Genomic DNA, 20,571 nt, shown 5'->3' on the forward strand with positions numbered 1-20,571 from the left:
ACTTGCACTCTCTTCAGAGATTCTCATTTCATTTGCAGTTTTTCAGAAGAAACCAAATTCTCTTTAGTTCCAAGTCTTAGGATTAAGCTTTTTGCCCTACTTCCTTCATTATGTTGCAACATTTTTGTCTCTAGCTAATTTCATAGACTGACTCCAAGAGTTTTGCAATTTTTGACGCTAGAGCAATCGATAAGTGTCATTGTCCGGCCAGTTTTGCAACTTAGTTTTGGTCACAACCCGGAATAAAGAAATCGTTTTACCACCCCAGAAGCTAAGTGACTGAACTGAGCAGAACCAGCAGGCTTTCTTTGAGGAAACCTCCCGTCTCTTGTACACTTGGCTGAAGATCTGCATCAAGGCCTTCCTGAAGCATCCAGCCAATAACGGGCTCATTCACCATTTCTTGATGGAGAAGTCACTCATTCAGTGGCTGCTTGGTGGCCAGAGTAAAGATTAACTGTAGTTTTGAAAAACGCAACATCTTTGCACTGTTTTAATTCCCCCTCTTTGAGAATAGCCTAAATCCTCAACTGATTAACGGAATATACTTTTATGCACAACATACATCTAATGCATCCACACACGTAACATCCCTCATTTCTATAGTTTCATTTTTTTCTTTTATTTTCATTATAGCTATTAGTTAAAAGCTCTCGTCCATGTTTCACATATGCTGATTGCTTTTCGTGCTTTTCCATCCAGTATTTCTGCTTGTTTAACCTCATGTTATTCAATAAATATTCAAGAGGATATCGTTGTTCAGATATCATTATTTTTTGTGGTAAAGTAAAATGGTAAATGGTGTATACTTGTTTACCACTTTCTACTCTCCTTCGAGGGCCCAAAGCGCTTCACAGTCACAGACCCATTCACACACATTCACACACAGGTGGTGGCTCCACTGCCGAACACTGACACCAACCTCCCACCAGAGGCAATTCGGGTTTCAGTGTCTTGCCCAAGGACACTTTGACACATGGGCGGGCAAGGCGGGAGTCGAACCCGCTCGCTTACAAACAGAACCGCCCTACTGCTGCACCACGGCCGCCCCGCAAAAGGTACAAATGATCCATTGTTGAGAGAGTGATAAATTGATTAATACTTTATTGTTTAGAGGAAGCAGCTGATCATTAATTATTAATAATGTCCTTCATTACAAAGGTGATGCCCGGGGAATAATTTAATAAAATTTTCTGTTCAATAAAGTTAATAATTTTCAACCAACTTTTGGGAAGCATATTTCATATGCATCCCTTTCACGCTACGTAATAATAATAATAATATAATAATAATTATTATTGAGCTTATCAAATTCATCTCCCGATTAAGAAACATCTTTTTAAAGTAATCAGAGAAAGCATTTTTGTGAAGTAAAATTTTTAAAAAAAAGAGAAAAAAAAACTGTCAAGTTACAAAATAAACCAATCTTTGTAGAGTTCAAAAACCGTGGCCATTCATTGTTCAAAAACCGTGGCCATTCATTGCAAGAGATTTGCATGAGTGAAAATGTGCAAACTTTCTAGCATACACAAAAACACGGTGCAATAGATTAACACAATTGATTCAGTCTGTTAAAAGTCACCAAAGTGAATGCAATCCCTTCAGAGTGTATATGCCTTTGATAAATATGCAACATGATATGTCCCACAGAGCACACAAATGGAAAGAGCAACTGTAGCACACCAATGCAGTTTATCAAGCACTAAGCGAGAGTGCGACAGGGGTAAAGTCGCTCAACTTAACTCACACATGGCTGCATGACTTTGGTGTAGAAAAAGATGTGGACTCCAAGGAAAAATTGATTTGTGGATCAATTTTCAAAAGTAAGGTCTCTTTTGCAAATGGAGATACTTCTTTCAGTGCAATAATTCATCTTTTCATTGTCATTGTTGACAATGACACGTTGATTCTGTAAAAATAAAAATCATAAAAATTACATAAACAAGTAAAAATGGTAAAAATTACATAAACGTTTGTTGATAAGACAAAAAGAAAGCAGTCAGAGCAGCATAACAGAAGGTTTTACTGAAAGAAACAAACCCCGGGCTCATACTGCATGCGGAGTAGCTCCTCCCCCTCGAGTGGTAGACGTCGACAGATTGCACACCACTCAAAGCTTCCTGTTCAGGAAACTGTTGCTGCTTTGCACCTTTTCGTCTTTTCAAGCTCTTACTTCCCCTTTTCCCTCAGCGTGGAGAAAAACCTCTTTTACCCGTCTTTAAAGTACTAAATGTTAAAGTCCCAACTAATCATCTTTTGATCTACTGTTAAACCCTTCTCTGTGGTCTTTCCTGGTGTATTCAGACAGGAAAAGTCCAGACCAAGTCCGGTTAATCCAAGTCCAGATTTTTTGGAACCTTGTGCATGGTCTAAATTCAGACTGCCTTAAAGCCAAACATGTCTTATTGAAACCAAACCATGTCACTAAAAATCTCTTCTGCAATTGGCGAAATGAGGGCGGGGCAAACTTGAGGAAGAAATTATTGAAGTTCTTTGCTTTTCTATCCTTGTTGAGATAGTTCACTTATTCAAACTTTTTATTTCACTGACCAGTTTTGAACTTCTGTATTGAGAACTGGTACAACATTTTTGAGTTTCTAGTTTGGTATAGCGAAGGCATTTTGTAAGCTGCTGCTGCAAAATAAAAAAATTAAAAAAAAACTGTATTAATTTTTAGGACATAGCTTCTGCAGAGCGGAAGGAGATCAGAAATTCACCTCTGAACCGTGGATGGAACCATTAAGATGGAGTAAGGCTTTGCCAAGTTTCTCCTGCTAGCTCACACCGTCTCTCAACCCCAACCTAATATTATTGGTACAACAAAAATGACAAGCAGTATTGAAGCTATCCAGCCATACAGCTTTAAGCCTGATGTCAACTCATGAATTCATGAGTTCATTCATGAATCTGTCTGCAAGTGGATCACTGATTGTGGTACCAATGGTGTTGCTACAAGCTTTTTCCAGCAGCATTTTTGTATCTCTCCTGATTCATAGCTATTTCAATAAATACATATTCAGAAATTAAATTTTTAGCTTAACTGTCTTTTTGCCACAAAGGCCTTTTAAAAACACATTTTCATTGGAGTGGGTCTTTAAATAAAACGACTGGATTTCTGAGGCTCCGCCTACCGCTGCATGTGGCTGCCGCCCATTTCATCCTAGAGTCATTCTTTCTCTGTTTCTTCCACGAAAATAAACAGCATCCAAATTTCTTCAAAGACGGATGCTCATACCACATATCTGTATATGTCTTATGTATCGGACTTTTTGTGAATGTGTAAAGGACAAAATGTTTGTACTGTTCTTCTTTGTGTTTACACGCTAAAATTATTGCAATGGGTTTTTGATACTGTTGTATTTTGTTGGCAGTGCTTTCGAGTCTTTTAGCTTTTTTTTTTGTTTTCTTCTTGTCCTTTTTTTAAGTTGGGTGACTACTTAACTTACAGAACCAGAAAAAAAATAATCAGTTCAGGCTGTATGGTGGGGTAGTGGTTAGCACTCTTGCCTCACAGTAAGAAGGCCCTGGTTCAATTCCCGGCTGATCTGAAACAGAATAATCAGCTGGGACCTTTCTGTGTGGAGTGTCTATGTTCTCCCCGTGCATGCGTGGGTTTTCACCAGGGACTCCGGCTTCCACCCACTGTCCAAAAACATGCTTCATAGGTTAATTGGTGACTCTAAATTGTCGCTAGGTGTGAATGTGAGAATGAATGGGTGTGTGATTGAGGCCCTGTGACAGACTGGAGACCTGTCCAGGGTGTGTCCTGCCTTCACCCACAAGTAGCCAGGTTAGGTAGGGTCCAGCTCCCCCCCGCGACCCCAACAGGGACAAAGTGGTCAAGAAGATGAATCAGTTCAGAACAGGACCCAGATCTGGGGGTCTTGTGAAGAGGAAATTGAAAAACTCATCCTGCCTCAGCAACTGCTAATGGTTTGCTTCTGTTCCTTGTTTCTCAATGAAACTAACCAAACACTCAAGCAGGCCTTATCTTGAACTCATTTTGTTTATGCTCTGTTGACAGTAGAAACTGCTTGTATTCACTGACTCATGAAATGTACTCGCTTGACCTTCAACTTCCATTTACAGAATAAATCACGTTATGTCTGTTCTGTGTGTTTTAGGATCTTGAGGCTTTTTGTTCTGACAGCAACTTTAAGGACTGCAGGAACACTTGATTTTCAAATTTTAACAACCAGATGACTGGAATGACAGCAGATACGTAATTTGAGATGTCATCATCAGCATGTCTTCCTTTCTCCCACAAAAACAAACATCCACTTTTTTTTAAAGATGGATGCACATAGCATATATGTGTCATCTGTAGACCCGGCCATCGCTACACTGATTCACAACACAAATTCTCTCGACGTCTGCACGACTCTTCATAGCAGGGGTCTCTAAGTCGATGTTTTTTGGCCCCCACCTTAATATGAAAGTTCAATGTTTACTAAGCAATACCTTTTGCATGTCCGCGCTTCTTTGATAATAGCTTTGTATTTGCTTTTTTGATTTTTCAGCTTGCTTTATTCTTTAAACTTTGTACTTGCTATTGTCATTGGATCTGATCTTCAAAAAGGTCCATAGCAACAGTTGATAGCTTTGTTAGCTCCTGTCATTTTACAGGACACACAGAAGATATTGGTTAGCAGTTCATAGACATGAACAAATGTTCAATAAACGTATTCAGTAGACACAGACAATGGACCAAAGACATAGGCAGCAAATGCAAAAACTTAATTTTTGCACGAATTGAACCCCATACATCTCGGCCTCAGCCAGACTCTGGCCCCAAGGTAAACCAAGTTTGAGACCCCTGATTTATAGTGAGGAATAAACAGTATAATACACTTAAAAGGGGTGGCCGTAGGCCGCAGTAGGGCGGTCGACTCCTGATCCGGAGACTGCGGGTTTGATTCCCAACTTGACCACCCATGTATAGAAGTTTCCTTGGGCAAGACACTGAACCCCAAATCGCCTCTGGTGGAAGGTTGGTGCCAGTGTTCGGCAGCTGAGCCACCAATAGAGTGTGAATGTGTCTGTGACTGTAAAGTGCTTTGGGCCTTCAAGGAAGGTTATACATATACATATATCTCAGTTTTTGTCATGATTGCAGAGCAAGGCGAAACAGACCCAAAAGCTAACAGCCCAGAAGGATGATGAGAGAAAGCTTTTATTTTTCGCTGGTTCTCTTTTGGACTGAAGCTGGAGGGGAGTTCTTGTTGAGGTAGGATGTAGCAAACTGGAAGCTGTTCACATCTTGGAGAGATGAGTGAGCTGAAACCAAGAGTGGCAGAATGAAGCGCCAAGAGGTGGTGTGGATGTATTTGACAGGTGGTCGAGGTCTTTAGTGTAGAACCACACTGTAGTTGTGGAGTGTTGGACCCAGGTGGCACGGGAGATCATAATTCTGGAGACGAGGGTTGAGTCATGACCATAAACAAAGACTTGAGACAAAACTTCATTAACTATTAGTCAACAGAAGTATGAGGACAAAGTACTGCACCAGAAAAGGTAATGAACTGGCGATGAATGCTGGAGCAGGCCCAGCCTAAATAGTGGTCTGTGGTTAATTAGATGAATGCTGACAGCTGGGCCCACTCAAGAGGAGCCACAGGAAAGAAGGTGCCCCATGACAGTTTTATAGTAGCACTAGCCTGTATATTTTATCCATTCCAACTCATATCTATATGCATATTTGCCTTGTATTTATTCATTCATTTTCTTGACCGCTTTGTCCCTTTCGAGGTCACGGGGGTGCCAGAGCCTATCCCGGCTACTGACGGGCGAAGGCGGGGTTCACCCTGGACAGGTCTCCAGTCTGTCTCAGGGCCTCAATCACACACATACACTCTCACATTCACACCTAGGGGCAATTTAGAGTCACCAATGAACCTATGAAGCATGTTTTTGGACGGTGGGAGGAAGCCGGAGTCCCCGGTGAAAACCCACGCATGCACGGGGAGAACATGCAAACTCCACACAGAAAGGTCCCAGTTGACGTTTCTGTTTCAGATCAGCCGGGATTTGAACCGGCGCCTTCTTGCTGTGAGGCAAGAGTGCTAACCACTGCGCCACCGTTCAGCCCTCTTGTATTTGTATCCTGCACTTTACTGTTTGCACTCTGGTTAGACATAAACTGCATTTTGTTATCTTTTACCTTTACACAAGTAAGGACAATAAAGATGAATCCAATCAAATCTTAATTTAAGACAAGCAGGTAGTTCTCAGATCTTCTGGCTTCATATTTTCTTTTTTTTTTCACTCTATTCACTTACCAACCAGGTATATGCTGCATTATTAGTAGACATTGAAATAACCTGCTTGTCTTAACTGATTGTGAGGCATTAGTAAATACTATGTATAAAGATTGACCAAGATAAGTGCCTTGTGGGACACCATGTTTTAGTATCAAAGGACTCCAAAACTCAAATGAAACTGCTGTAACAATATTGTCTTGATCATTTCCCAAGGTCAGTTATCTTTTATTTGAGTTAACACAATTGTTCTGTCTGTAAGCATGCTGATACATGCGACATCGTTCATTTATATTAAGAGTTAATTTGTACTTAAACTATATTTTATAATGATTTACTAATGTTGGTGATAGACTATTAGGTCGACTGTTTAGCTTGTAAAACAATGCAATGTCAGCCTGGGGCATCACAGTCAGTTTAGTTTTAGTAATTGCTGTTGTTGAGGCTATTCGTTTTTGCTACATGAAAGACTGCTACTATTGTCTACAAAAAATTAAAAATAATACAGCTCTTTTGAGAGATTCTGCCATTTAAACAAAAAAATAAGATGTACTCTTCTTTAGACCTATCCCCTGTGAGTAAATTTCTGTAAACATGCATGGTCAAGGCTGTGCTCCGACTGTATACTGGAGTCATCCCAGTTTGTCTTTTCCCTGAGATTATAAATCCTTGTAGAATTGAAAAAAAAAACATTTCGAACATTAGTGAAAATGCCCAGCATTTCCTCAATCATCTGCCACAAGTGAAAATTGTGTTTAGCGAAGTGCATGTGTGATGAAGAGGCTGAAGCGTTTGGATCCATGTGCAAACAGGTATGTAATGCCACAATAAACAAGCAAGGAGCAGGTAGAAAGGAGACATCAAACCAGGCAAAAGTCAAAAACAAGGAGCGAGGCAGGCAGGAGTGAGGACAAGTAGGGGTCAAAAACATAGAGAAACAGGCTTAGAAGACAGACCACTCAGACTGTCAGCAATGCTTAACAAGACTTCACACTGAAAAGAGGTTAGAGAGCAGAATTTATGCCGGATGAATGATGAATGATTAGATACAGCTGGTGAATATTTGCAAAAGGAGGTGCTGCATGCTGGGAGATGTAGTGAGAAGGGAGTGGAAACAGTCAATACTCCCCGACAGCATGCTAATTCAGGATACTAGCTAGAGTACTAGCTACCCCTGTTGTATTTTATGCTAAACTTTATTTATATTGATTATGTTTATAAATGTATACACACACACACACCCCTATATATATATATAGGGGAAGGCAAAGGAGCACAGAAAGTGCCAATCCCAGCCCAGCCAGAAGAGCAGACCCCCACCATGCCAGGAGGTCCAGAGCGAGGCCCCACCCCAGTGAGCCCCCCAGACGAGCAGCCCACCACCACCCAGTAGTACCGAGCATCCCCCTGCCCCACAACAGGTACCAGCCAGGGCCCCCCAAGGAAGATCCGCCCCGAGCCCCAGACATCCATCCGTCCCCACCACGGGACAGGGGCCACCCACCCCCGCCCAGGAGAAGGACACCTCTGGTTGTTTAAATTAGTTTATAGACATCTTCCTTATGAAAATGTTCAAATCTAATCTGAAGGTAATTTTTTAAATGTATGTGAGCTGCTAAAAACAGCTTTACTTTTAAACTGTGTATGTCTGTGTCTGCGCGTGTTTGTGTGCACGTGAACACAGAAAAGAGAGACGCTATCTTTTTACAGAGTTGTTAAAAGAAGTCCTTCCCTTCACCACCACATAGCTAAATGTGCATCTTGAGAAAAGTGATTTTTGTTGTGTCATTTGTTTGAAGCTGTCATATAGTTAAGCTTGGTTATATTCTAGGTGTTTTGTTTTTTTAAATTATTTTGTCTATAAAAATGTTTGTGTCCATATTAAAAAAGACTGGGACATTTGCTTAGATGTAATGCTAATCCGTAATCCCCCTCGGAGTGTAGCCCTGTTCCATCCATCTGCCCCCCCCACCCCACCTACCTCAAGGCCTTCCTTTCATCAAAGGTGATACTGGCTGTCTGCTGATCTCAAAAGTGCCTCTACTGTGCATTAGGTAATGTGATTGTGTCAACACCCACTAGGTTTGTTCACATGAGGGAGTCAAGCAGGGTTCGAGTGCCCCCTCCATTCCCTGTCTCATCCCACTGCCTGCCTTCAGGCCAGCGGTGGCCTTTGCTCTGTAGGTGAGCTGTCACTGTCTATCTGTGCCCTCAAGATTAAACTCAACTCCACTCTTTGCAAATGATAGGTGCACACACACACACACACACACACACACCCACAACAACACACACTTGCACAACTGCTACTGCAATGTGCAATACAAGCTCCCAGATGTGTCAACTGAGCAAGGGTCATATTTTTTTATCAGTACAAAAAATGTATCCCATGACATCGATCACATGAATACACATAAAGTAAACATTTGTAATTCTCTTGTGTACATTCTTTAAATCATCTATTGTGGTGTTTCTTGGCTGTTTTGACTTTCGAAGAATATAAATACAAAAAAGAACAATCCTTTTTGTTTAATTTTTTAACCCAATGAAAAAAGAAACATTGATCAGCTAATCATACATCATTAAAAAAAAATCCTAAGGAGAAAGTAGTCCACTAAGTAGTAAACGGTATTTATTAGAGAACGTCATGACTATATTTACCTGTCATATTGGTATGCAGGAGTCCTTGAGGTTTCCCATCAAACAGCATCGTGTGAACCTCCAGTCCATCTCTGGAACCTCCCCCTCTGGATAAGTCAGAGGAAAACATCACAGCAGGATGGAGCAGCACTTCTTTTTAACAGAACAGCAAAGGGATACAAAGTGGCTACGAGGGAATAAAAGTTATACAGAATCATTCAGCATGAGTAAACAGAGTTTATTTGAAAAGCAGAAAGTCAATAAAATATGTGAACAAATTAACCAAATTCAGACAGGTAAAAGGAATTTTATAGCAAATACCTCTTGTCAGCAACATCTTTAGCAAGCATTCATAAAATGTGTTATGTTTCTGTTGTGCCCTGCGATGGACTGACTAACTGTCCGTGGTGCACCCCACATTTACACTTAAATAGTTGGGCTGACTCCAGGATCCCTGTGACCCTGAACATGAAAAGCGGGCTTAGAATCTAGTTAAAAAAAGAAAACTATGAACCAGGTAATGTTGGTCTAGTCTTGTCTTTCCAATGTGTTAAAGCACTGAAGTCCGTTTGCCAGGCGACTCTTACAAAAGGACTTTAAGCTCAACAATCTACACTTTGTTAATGAACAGTTACCAGACTTACTTAGATTGCTTTTTTGCCAAGTTGTTTTATTTAAACTTTTGATTTACATGTTGATCTCCTCTTGTCCAGACAGTCATTTTAATAGTCCGGTTAAGTGATCCCAGTAAGACCACACTGGTGACCATGCTGTGTTCCACACAATTCAACATATATCACACCTTGCAATACAACACCAATAACGAAAACACTTGATTAAAACTGATGAGATGTAGAAAAATATTCAAAAACATGTTGGCAACACATATGGAAAACATTGATCATAAAAATCAATCCAGCTGTGAAGGCTTTAGAGGCAGCTCATGTATTCATATGGGCTAGCTTGGCCTCTTGGGTAGTTGATGTGATGCGTTTAGGCCAGCATAATGATGCAGCAGCAGATGCAATGAGGCGCACGAACTGGCAGTGATGTGATGGTATGAAGCTGTCCAGCTAATGCAACCACAGCTAAGAACCCAAATCAACTTGTAAAAAAGGAACAAATTGAAGATTTGAGTTTGCATTGATGGAGCTGACTTAAGGTAGACTGAGCATGACTCTTCATGAGACATCGGAATTCTGAAAGACAGTGGAAGAGAGAAGAAAACCAACAACAGGACTGATGCAACTGACAGTTTAAGCTGCCTGTTCCAGAGTGACCCTATGGTGTGATCAGAAAAGAAGGTGTCTGAAGACCAATAATAGTCCAAAGAAGCAGAATATTCCATGCCGTACTAAAAACCTGTTCCTTGGACATATTGCAGCAGCTTACATATAGGCCATTTATGGAAAGTGTTACCTGAATGTATTCAGAGAGGGAACTACATAAATGAAAATGAAGGACTGATAAATGAGTGTTAGATGATATTTAAACCTGGTAGCCTTTATATGATTGTCTCTGTTGGAAGAAATGCTACTAAGGCATCCTTTTTCTTAGGGAAACTTTGTTAGGCATCATTACTGTTAGTTATGGTGACTTTTGGATTCAAATACTTTTCCATTTTTTTGTGTTTTATTAAAGAGGCATATTTTATTTTATCTATTTTGTTTTTTTCTGTAATGCATTGATCTTGTAATTAAATTGTCATGTTAAATAAATCTTTATTACAAGACTTACGACAGGAAACTGAACTTCAGTATCACTTATTTTTATATACAAAAACATTTGATAGTTTTACTTTGAAAATGAGAACCTTTACCAACACTTTACTTTGAAAGTTTACTTTCCCCCTGTGACAGTAAGACATGTAGTTTGTTTAGTTTATACAATGAATTGTTCTGCAATTTTCAATATTGTCAGGAGTCAGAGCTCTGTCTTATTCTCTGTTTGCTTGCCGCCTGCCCTGACCCTCACCTGGACTCTGACACCTCTTGTCTATTCTTGGATGATCCCATGCTGGTGATTGACCTCTACCTGTCTGGCCCTGATCTAGTTTTGTGGACTTTTAGTTGTGCTTCATTCCTGTCTGAACTAATAAACCTGCTGCAGGTGGAGCCAGCTCTCTGCCCATTTGTAACGATTATGTTGCTATTGTATTTTTACATTTATATAAGGTTTTTCTAAAGACCACAAAACTGTGATCTCGGTTGTCACTCACTGAATATTCTGGTATTTGGATAACTGTTAAAGCCCTAGTGATGGGCTCAGTTGAGTAACTTTCTTGTCAATCTTCTCCACAGATATTTTAAAGTCCCTCCATGACAACGTTTTTATAAAAAAAAGTTCCCAGTAGTGATTTAATTATGATTATGATGTTTTTAACCAAAATCCCACAACCTAAATGTCTTAAAAAGCCATTTTTATGTTGATCTGAAGACTCTAAAAATATTTCTTATTACATTTGTTCTCTTTCAGAAGAAAAATGCCCCACAGACATGTTAAAAACATGGGAAACTTTAAAGGCATCGTGCGGTGAAAATCGTGATTTTTCTTAAACTGCAATAAAACATTAGTATTTATGTCACAAATGAACCCCCGTATAATTATTTTGTCACCCGCGGCCCCGTGCACTCTCTTCAAGCGTTCAAAGATAGCGCGGTCGCTCAGATTTTGGGCAGCCACCGATAAGTAGGTCATAGGTCGTGTGACGTCAGTACAGGAACATCCAGCTAGATCCGCTAGTGTTGTGATGACTTTCTGGGCATGGAATTACTTAACATAATAGAATTTGGACTGCCGTGGATTTGGGGATTCGAACGGGATAGGGGCGCTCAGGGGGAGGCTTTGAGCCCTCCCTGGCCCTCCGGAGGAGGAACGCGGGGGGTGTACAGGCACCTGGCGGGCGCGCGCCGGATGGCCAGGGTGAGGCCGCCGCGCTGAGGGGGGTTTGCGGTTCCGAGGCCCCGGGCCGGGCATGGGGGGCGCCGTGGGTTCGCCGGACAGTCGTCCGGCGCCGGCAGCCGAGCCCGCACGAAGGGTTTTTACTCCCTCCCGGGGCCGTGAGGCCGGCGGGGGTGGCCTCCGCGCGGGGCGCAGGAGGACCCCGCCGGCCGTCTGGAAAGAGGACCCGTGCGGGGGTTGGTTGCGCGCGGGCGAGGGAGGCCGAGAGGGCGGCGGGGGAGCGAGTCCACCCGTCGCCGCAGCAGCAGCAGCAGACCCAGGCGGGGGAGCTCCGTCTGCCTCGGCCCTGGAGGAGGACGACAAAGGACGCTCCACGGCAGCGGCGACGCCTTTCCTTTTCCGATAATGATCCTTCCGCAGGTTCACCTACGGAAACCTTGTTACGACTTTTACTTCCTCTAGATAGCCATGTTTGATCGTCTTCTCGGCGCTCCGCCAGGGCCGTGGCCGACCCCGTCGGGGCCGATCCGAGGACCTCACTAAGCCATCGGTAGTAGCGACGGGCGGTGTGTAAAATACAAACCATGACAAATCCGGCAGCCTCCTTTCGCCTTTCGCTTGCTCCCCGCCATCGCTGTATGAGCTTTCACCATCGTCATCCGAAGCCCCTGTATCCTCAGATGAGGAAACCTCCGGTTCAAACTGGTAGGGCTGTACACCCTCCGAACCCTGTGTCGTTAAAATTCCCGTGTTTGATGAAGGCTCATCACCTTCATCCAAAGAAATATCCGCTAAATCGTGGTCTACGTCGCTTCTCAAACCGTCCGCCATTGTTGTTTACACTCTGGGATCGTCACGCGCAGCCCCCGCCCATCAACACCTATCGCCCAAATTTAAAGCTGTGCACGACCATAAAATGATCAATAAAATCGCGATGGATCATTTTAAGTGAATATTTTTATCAGATTCGTTTTCCAAGTTCCATTGACTTTCTAAATTAAAAAAAAAATTGCCACTGCACGAGGCCTTTAAAGCATCTAAGACAAACTAAAGGATGCGTCTCAGCTCTGTCTCACTGCACATGTCTTTATTTAAGGGCTCAACATTCAGTTCATTTGGGACCACATGAAGGCAACCCTGGACATGCTTTTCCATATCAGCTCTAAGCAACTGAAAATGACTCCAAACATGGCTGTCATCTGGACACAACCCCAGAGTGAGATACAAGCCCCGGTAACCTTTCAGACACGGCAGACCCTCAGACAGGTTGTCTAGCTCAGGATCACATGTTTACCCAACCCTACATAACAACGGATGCCGCAACAATCTGCCTATTAATCAAGTGTCTTCACCCACTTATGAAGCACTCCATCCAAATTTCTGCTGATTAAGAATCATGGTTTTGGACTTAGCGGTGCTGACCCTCATCCCAGCTAGGGTTGGGCACTGATTGGGTTTTGTTCGGTTCAGGTGCCAAAGCGGTTCTTTTGTTTCAGTTTCAGTTCTTATTCTGTGCCAATTTCAGTACTTCAGTAATAAAAATTATACCCTAAATCTTCCCCAATTAAAACATTCTCAAATCGTCACATATTTACACATGGTGAAGACCTCAAAATCTGACGTTATGGGTGTCATTTTTTTCTTTTTTTTTTGACATACTGGCTGTTCCTATAAAACCAGAGCTTCCCAACTTCCAAGTTGCAAACTGGTGGCCTGCCTCTCTTTTGCCACGCTGCTCGCCACCAGTCAAAAATGGGATCAGGTGTTTATTATGGATCAACACGGTCTCTATGCTGCAGAAAAGTCTAGTTTATTTTAACTTTACAACAGTGATGGGAGTTCTTGCTCTTTTTAGTGGTCCGGCTCTTTGGTCTGGTTCTTTAGCGGAGCTGCTGTTGCAGCGCTGCTCCGTTATAGCTGCCCGTGGCTGCTTGTCGCAGCTGCTAGCGGTCGCCACCAGCCTACTTTCAGTTTCACTTTAAATACGTGAGGCCAACTTAAAAACAACCCCCTGCTTCACTGCATGGGGAATTTATATCAAAAAATAATGAAAGCTAACATCAGTATGGCCTTTCATTAAATTACAATCTTTTACAGCACAGAAGTGGGACGTTGTAATATCTTCTCAGGCCTCTACAGCTACATCGGGTTAGCTAGCTACTGTGACGTAGGAAAGTTTCAGGAATTCAAACAGAGATTTTCTTGGGGACTTTGATTGACAGCGACTTAAAAGGAGAAATACTCGAAAATACAAACACAAAATGATTTCTTATTACCGGTATATTTTTTTCTTTAAGAAGAAAAATGCCACACATACATGTTAAAAACTGAAAAAAACATGATTTTCATTGGAGGGGGACTTTTAGAGATTGGCTGAGAAGTTCAGTCACCCTGAGAGAGCTTCAAGTAGGGCAGCATCTCCTCCACATCCAGAAGAGCTAGTTATGTAATCATGTTCGGATGCTTCCTGGACGCCTCCTTGGAGAGGTGTTCCGGGCATGTCCCACTGGGCAGAGGCCCTAGTGAAGACTCAGGACACGCTGGAGTGACCATGCCTCTCGGCTGGCCTAGGAACGCCTCAGGGTCCCCCCAGAGGAGCTGGAGGAAGTGACCGGGGAGAGGGAAGTCTGGATATCTTTGCTTAGACTGCTGCCCCCGCAACCCCCCCGCAACCCGGTGTGGATGAAGCGGAGGAAGATGGACGAATGTAAAAAAAAAAAGTTATATACAAATAAGTGTAGCTGTACAGAAGACACAACATGAGGAAGATTGATTAACAAGGTCTCATACCAATCATGGCACAGAACAGGGGGCACTGAAGAAAAAAAAAAGGCATCAGCACAATCGCTCTGAAAGAATCAGCGAGGCAGAGAAAGAGGAATGAAATGTAGAAAGAGAACTTTGTCTTCTGTTCTATTGACAGCAATATGTGGAGGGGTTCAGATTGGGGCACAGACAGCTGAAGAGTGGACTAAAATGTCACGTTCTATTTGGGTCTCGATCCGTGTCTCGACAAAAAAAAAAGAAAAGAAAAATCAAGCCTCTTTGATCATGTTCAGGGTGTCAGGCCAAATTTGGGGCCCCCTGGTTTGCATTAAAAAAATCAATCCAGAACTACACAGTCAGTCACTGGCAGTTTTGTTTCTTATTTCTAAGTCTGGTTACGTGAAACAACATGGTTCTTAAACTGTATTTTTTAAACTATTCTTTTATAACAATTTTTAATTGTGATCTGTGATTTGGTGTCTTTAATTGGTTGATTTAAAGAGACAAAACAAAGCAGTGGTATTGTGTGTTATACACAGATAAATTGATTGATTTGAAAGAGTTTTTGATATAACTGTTGATGTGCAATATAACACATTTTCATTGTACAGATTTTCATTTAGATCAAATATTGAGTAAATATTGATAGTAAAGTGTCAATAAGAGCAACGATCTTTAATTCTGAGCAGCAGCAGCTGCATCAGATGAAGAGGGACCTTTTTAAGCTTCTCTCCATGTTTGTTCTAAAATGTTATGATTTGCCTCAATAGGACAAACAAATAGAATAAGATCTGGACACAGACTGAAAAACATCAGATATACTGAAATGTGGAACTTCAGAAATGTTCTACACACAAACAAACACAAGTGTTGAGCAGCCCTCCATTCCTCCTAAAATCCTCCTGCTCTCTTTTTTTTTCCTGGCAGTGTCAGTCCCTGCAGAAAGCAGAATAGCTTCTACTTATCACCTGTCGGATCTTCCTGCCAGGTCTTTTAATTATTTCCCTTTATTCCTTTTGCCTTCACTTGTACTTGTTTGACATTAACATAAAGCTGCTGTGAGCTTTGCCAGAAATTCAACAGAAGGCTGAGTGTATATGTGTGTGTGCACGTGTGTATGCACAGTGTGAACGAAAGTGGCTTTAATCCAATAAAAACTTCTAATTTGGATAGTTGGAGGAGTTTGCATACTTTATTTAGCTTCCCTTATTTCCCTTCTGCTGCTCCCCGTTCACATCTGCTTCATGTCACAGACTGACTGGTAAAACATGGACCAAGCCGATATCATGGTAAGAAATGTTTTTACAATTGGCTTTGTGGAATTTAGTTGACGATTCCTTCTGTCGTGCTCGGCAGACCATTAGATTAAAAGGCTGCTTGTGTAAATCCACTTCCTACATGATTGATGGTCTATTTCAAAGTGAAGCAAGAGTAAACAAGCTTCACCAAGCTTCTTTTGACAAGAATGCAATTCTTGACTGACAATCTCTGCCTTTCTTAAACATGAACCAAAGCCATGAGATGTTTTCTGACTTATCTGTCTCTTTCAAACTGAATTTGATCTTAATAAAATCTGTTTTTTTCTACATTACAAACATGTTTCTTCCTGTTGGGGAGGCTTCCTTGTTCTCTTTGAACTGTTGAAACTAATTTTTTGTCATAGTTTCATACCAACGCTATTTTGCTGCACAGGTTTTATTGGTTAATATTATCAGGGAGTTGATCAAGGAAATAGAAGCTTGGATTCCAAAAGAGAAATGGACTCACAGGATGTGGACAGTTAACAGTCTGTGATTGTACTGGGCTGTTTTGGAAGAAAAAAAAAACATAACGTGCATTAAATTCACTCACTGATTCTGACCCATGTTTTATTTAGCAAAACTTTACACTTGTGACTAACTCTGGACGCATTTCAGGGCATTGGCTTCGGTCACAAGTCCTAAATAAATTTTGAACATTCTTAAAGCTCTTGACCGTTTTAAAACCACCAAACTTGAAAATTAAATGAAAAAAAAAACATACATCTTTGGAAAGTTGCTTTGCACATGACATAGCCAGTGTAGGCCCTGCGACAGACTGGCGACCTGTCCAGGGTGAACCCCGCCTTCGCCCATCAGTAGCCGGGTTAGGCTCCGGCACCCCCGCGACCCCGAAAGGGACAAAGGGGTCAAGAAGATGAATGAATGAATAGCCAGTGAAGAAACAGAAAATGAGCCTTCAATTTCATGAAAAAATCAAACTCTGTTCCAACACAAAAATCACAATTAACACACAACTGATCAAAACTGAAGACACTTGTTACAAACAACTGCAGTGAGTGTAAGGGCAGTTCTGGAACAAGTGATCAGCTTTTTAAAGATGGATAACAGAGAAAGACCCTGACCCACACCAACACCTGGACCCAGATAAAGAACAAGGTTTCTGATGAGACCTAGGCCATAGTTATTGACCTAGTTATTGTTGGTTTATGGAATGCCATGATGGAAGCAGGTCAAAAAGGTCAAACCTTAACTCAGCAGGCTGAGATTGTTACAGGTTTTGTGACTGTAGCTTGAAAATTGGGTTTTGTTTTCAATGTTTAGAGAAAAGGAGAGTACCTGTCAAGAAAAGTACCCAAGCCCTACTATAGATTGATTACCTGGTTCAGGTTGTCCAGCCAGTTAGAACATGCCAGAGGAGGGTATGTTGGAAAACATGCAAGAATGTGGCCCTCAAAATAGAGGATGCCTGCCAATCGGACAATCACATCAGCTACCCAGACCAGGGCCAGCAGGCCCGCCACAAGACCCCCAATGCCAGCGAGTAGGGGGGGCACAAAAGGACTGAGAACCCCCGGAGAGCCCACCTGCCCCAGACAAGCAGCCCACCACCACCCGGGAGTTCTGAGCATCCCTCCACCCCAACGCCAGGCACAAAGCAAGCCCCCCCAAGAGAGACCTGCCCCACCCTCCTGGCAACCACTCAACCCGTGGGAGGTTGAGGAGAAAGAAAGGCAGGGGCCGCTCACCCCACCCAGGAGGAGGACATCCAAGAGAAGTTGGTGTTCCCCACAAACGTGATAAGCATGGGCCAACCATGGTCCCACTGATGGAATTTTGGAGAGGCCCACCGCCCAAGGGAAGGAGCAGAACCAGCTGTGGCTAAGAACCATTATTTCCTTGACAGTCTGCACTGCCTCATGGAAGTAGACATGTATTTAATCGCTTATTGCAATAACAGTAGTCTTTCTTCAGAGCATTGAACATGTCACTGTGATCCTTCAGGTCACTGGATTAGAATATTTCACAGTGAAATACATGCAAACTTTTTCTTACTGTGGTAAAACAGCAGCAGTAGGCGCCTACATATGTATTAACAGCAGCTAGTGTGGAGTTGCTACTATCATTGAGGAACACTGCTGTCTAAACCTTTCATCTGCCCAGCTGTTTCAACTGATTATGGAAATACCAATTCAAAATCTTTAAAAGTCACTCATCACAACTATGTAGTGTATGATGTTTCTGACAAAGTTATCTTATTCAGGAAGTATAACTGACTGAGTTGCCACTTTTTTGAACTAGAAAATTCTAGAGTACCTTAAATAACCAATGGTGACCAGTTTCAGAACAGAGCAATTTCCCTCTGAGTGCATTTTCCAACCGCACACCATAAATAAACGTGAGCACAGCATGCATTCAGGACTCAATTCAACCTTTATTGTTTCATTTCTGATTCATTACAAGTCTAGATGCAAACATGGAGATAGCTGTGACCAGGCAGGAATATCCTTTGCACCTTCTTGTTCTGGCATCTCAGACCTTTAAAAAAAATAAAAAATAAAAACAAACAACAAGAACCTTAATGTTAATCTGGTGTATCAATTAGGCATCCTTCATCAAATTAAAACTTGCTCACATAGAGTAGTTATCTGTAAAACTTTACTCTAACCTACCACACACACACACAAACACCCCCCCCACACACACACACAAACACACCCCCACACCCCCCCCACACACACACACACACCCCACACACCTTGCATCATACAAATTCAATGCACTCTCAAATTCAATTTGCACCTTCACTGGGCTTTCTTCAGCATCAGATCTACATCTCACGCTCAAAATCTTTGTGGAGCCTTTATCGGCGTACACAGTTAGAACTCGTGCTTCCAAAAAGGAGTGTCAGAGCGTGCAAGATAAGATGTTCTTATCATCTAAGAAAATCACACAAGTGCAGAAATGTTTTTGTGGGAATAACTCGCTCCGTTGACCTGAGAGACATTCACTGTAGGAGTATTAGCATTGAGAGCAAACACAACCTTTTTTAATTATGAGAGTGTTTGTTGGCTTTTCTGTGGGACTATCCTGTTTATGATTGAAATATCTTTTCTGTTCTGCAAGGACAGCCTTGTTGTTTAAATCTATCACAGAGAAAACAATTAGTTTTCTTTTGTAAGACAGACAGGCTGAACTGCACAGTAGGAACATGGTTTCCCCGGTGCTGCAGCCCTCAGCTCATGCTGAGTTAAATGAAAGCATTTATCTCCAGCTGAACAAGGCCCACAGTTATGCTTTCATTGGGACTCAGATTAGCATGGTGCTTGTTACTGCTGGGGCTGTTAGTGAAACAGCTCAGTGTCTGTCTCAATGTGTCCCCTCATTAGAAGTATATCAAGAGAATCAGATTTAAATGGAGCCGTACGGCTCACGTAGGGAGCGCCTAGGTTACTACTGAAATGAGTTTAAAAAAAACTCACTTTTTCAGTTAACGTATCTTGAGAAAAAAACTAGATTATGTTTTTTTTTTTTTTTATTCACTTGTTTTTTTGGATGTTGGGTGCAAAAGGAGACAGAGCAACATTTTCAAAGTTATCAAAACCAATTTCCGAATTAGGAATTTACCAGGAATGAAGATTCACCCCAGAGCTTGACTTTCGTTGGATTACCGTAACTCTTCGGCAACATTTATGACATGAAGTGCCAATTCAAAATTTTCCCCTTAACAACTGTGCCATCATTGAGTACAATGCAAACTCTGTTGTCGTTCACCTTTTGGCTTATCCTGTCAGGGATTGGGACAGTTAATCAACTTTCACTGATTCGCACCAGTGGTTATACAGAGTTTTACGTTGGATGCTCTTCCTGACACAATCCTGTATTTTTAAGGTACAGAGATCAAGTTATGCAGCAGCATGAAGGGTCTTGTCTAAGGACCCTACTTGGATTTTAGCTGACCTGGGAACTGAACCAACGTTGAGTTACACCAGCCAACTGAGTTATCCAGCCACCTCTAACTATAATGCAAACTTTAAAAAACATTTCCAGTATATTTGAAACAATGTACAAATACCTTTTTGAACATATTAGCTCAAAATTGTGCTTTCATAATAAAATTGCACAAAGAAAATAGTTGAATTAGTATTGCAACTATGTTTGTTTAAAACCAAAAGTACTGCAATTGTGGTTTGTCATACTAACAGCAACAGGATTGGATACATCAGAACAAAATATCCAGAATATTTCTAAGAACTTCACAACTATTAATAAAAAATATAAGTGTCTGCTTTTGGCTTTTTTATTTTTATGAGGCAGGACCTGATTAACTTGTTAGTTGATTCTGTGATGAAGCTTTTATTGCATGTAAAACTAAATGTTTTTACTTTTTCATTAGCTTGCTATTTATAGTGATTTAAATCTGGACAGTATCTTTCTTCATTTCCACCTCCAGTAAATGCAGTGGTTATCAGCTGCAATATTAAATTTAAAACTTGTTCATATTTCATTTTGCCATTTGGCAGAACAGAAAGTAACTGAGTATAATCTGACCTTGTTTGAATATTACTAAAAAAACTGAATTTATCAATCAATCTTTATTTTCACTTTTCATGTGTTACAGCTCAGAGTGCTTTACAATAAAAAACAAATGTAAATAATATGGTCCTTGCCATCAGTACCTGATGCTGCGGGTCATAAATACAAAAGGGGAAAAATTAAAACCAAAACCCCGAATGATCTCCTTCATA

The 20,571-nt window shown here is 41.5% G+C and overlaps 1 long non-coding RNA gene across 1 annotated transcript; it reads right to left on the reverse strand.

Moving 5' to 3' along the window:
* Nucleotides 1–5,157: 5,157 nt before the first annotated feature.
* On the reverse strand, nt 5,158–9,068 carry LOC118600273. The gene is made up of 2 exons (XR_004949895.1): nt 8,919–9,068; nt 5,158–5,410 (listed from the first exon to the last, which is right to left on the reverse strand). It is a non-coding gene; the product is annotated as an uncharacterized LOC118600273 (long non-coding RNA).
* Nucleotides 9,069–20,571: the final 11,503 nt, after the last annotated feature.

Source organism: Oryzias melastigma, linkage group LG20, assembly GCF_002922805.2.
Source record: "Oryzias melastigma strain HK-1 linkage group LG20, ASM292280v2, whole genome shotgun sequence".
Taxonomy (NCBI): Eukaryota; Metazoa; Chordata; class Actinopteri; order Beloniformes; family Adrianichthyidae; genus Oryzias; species Oryzias melastigma.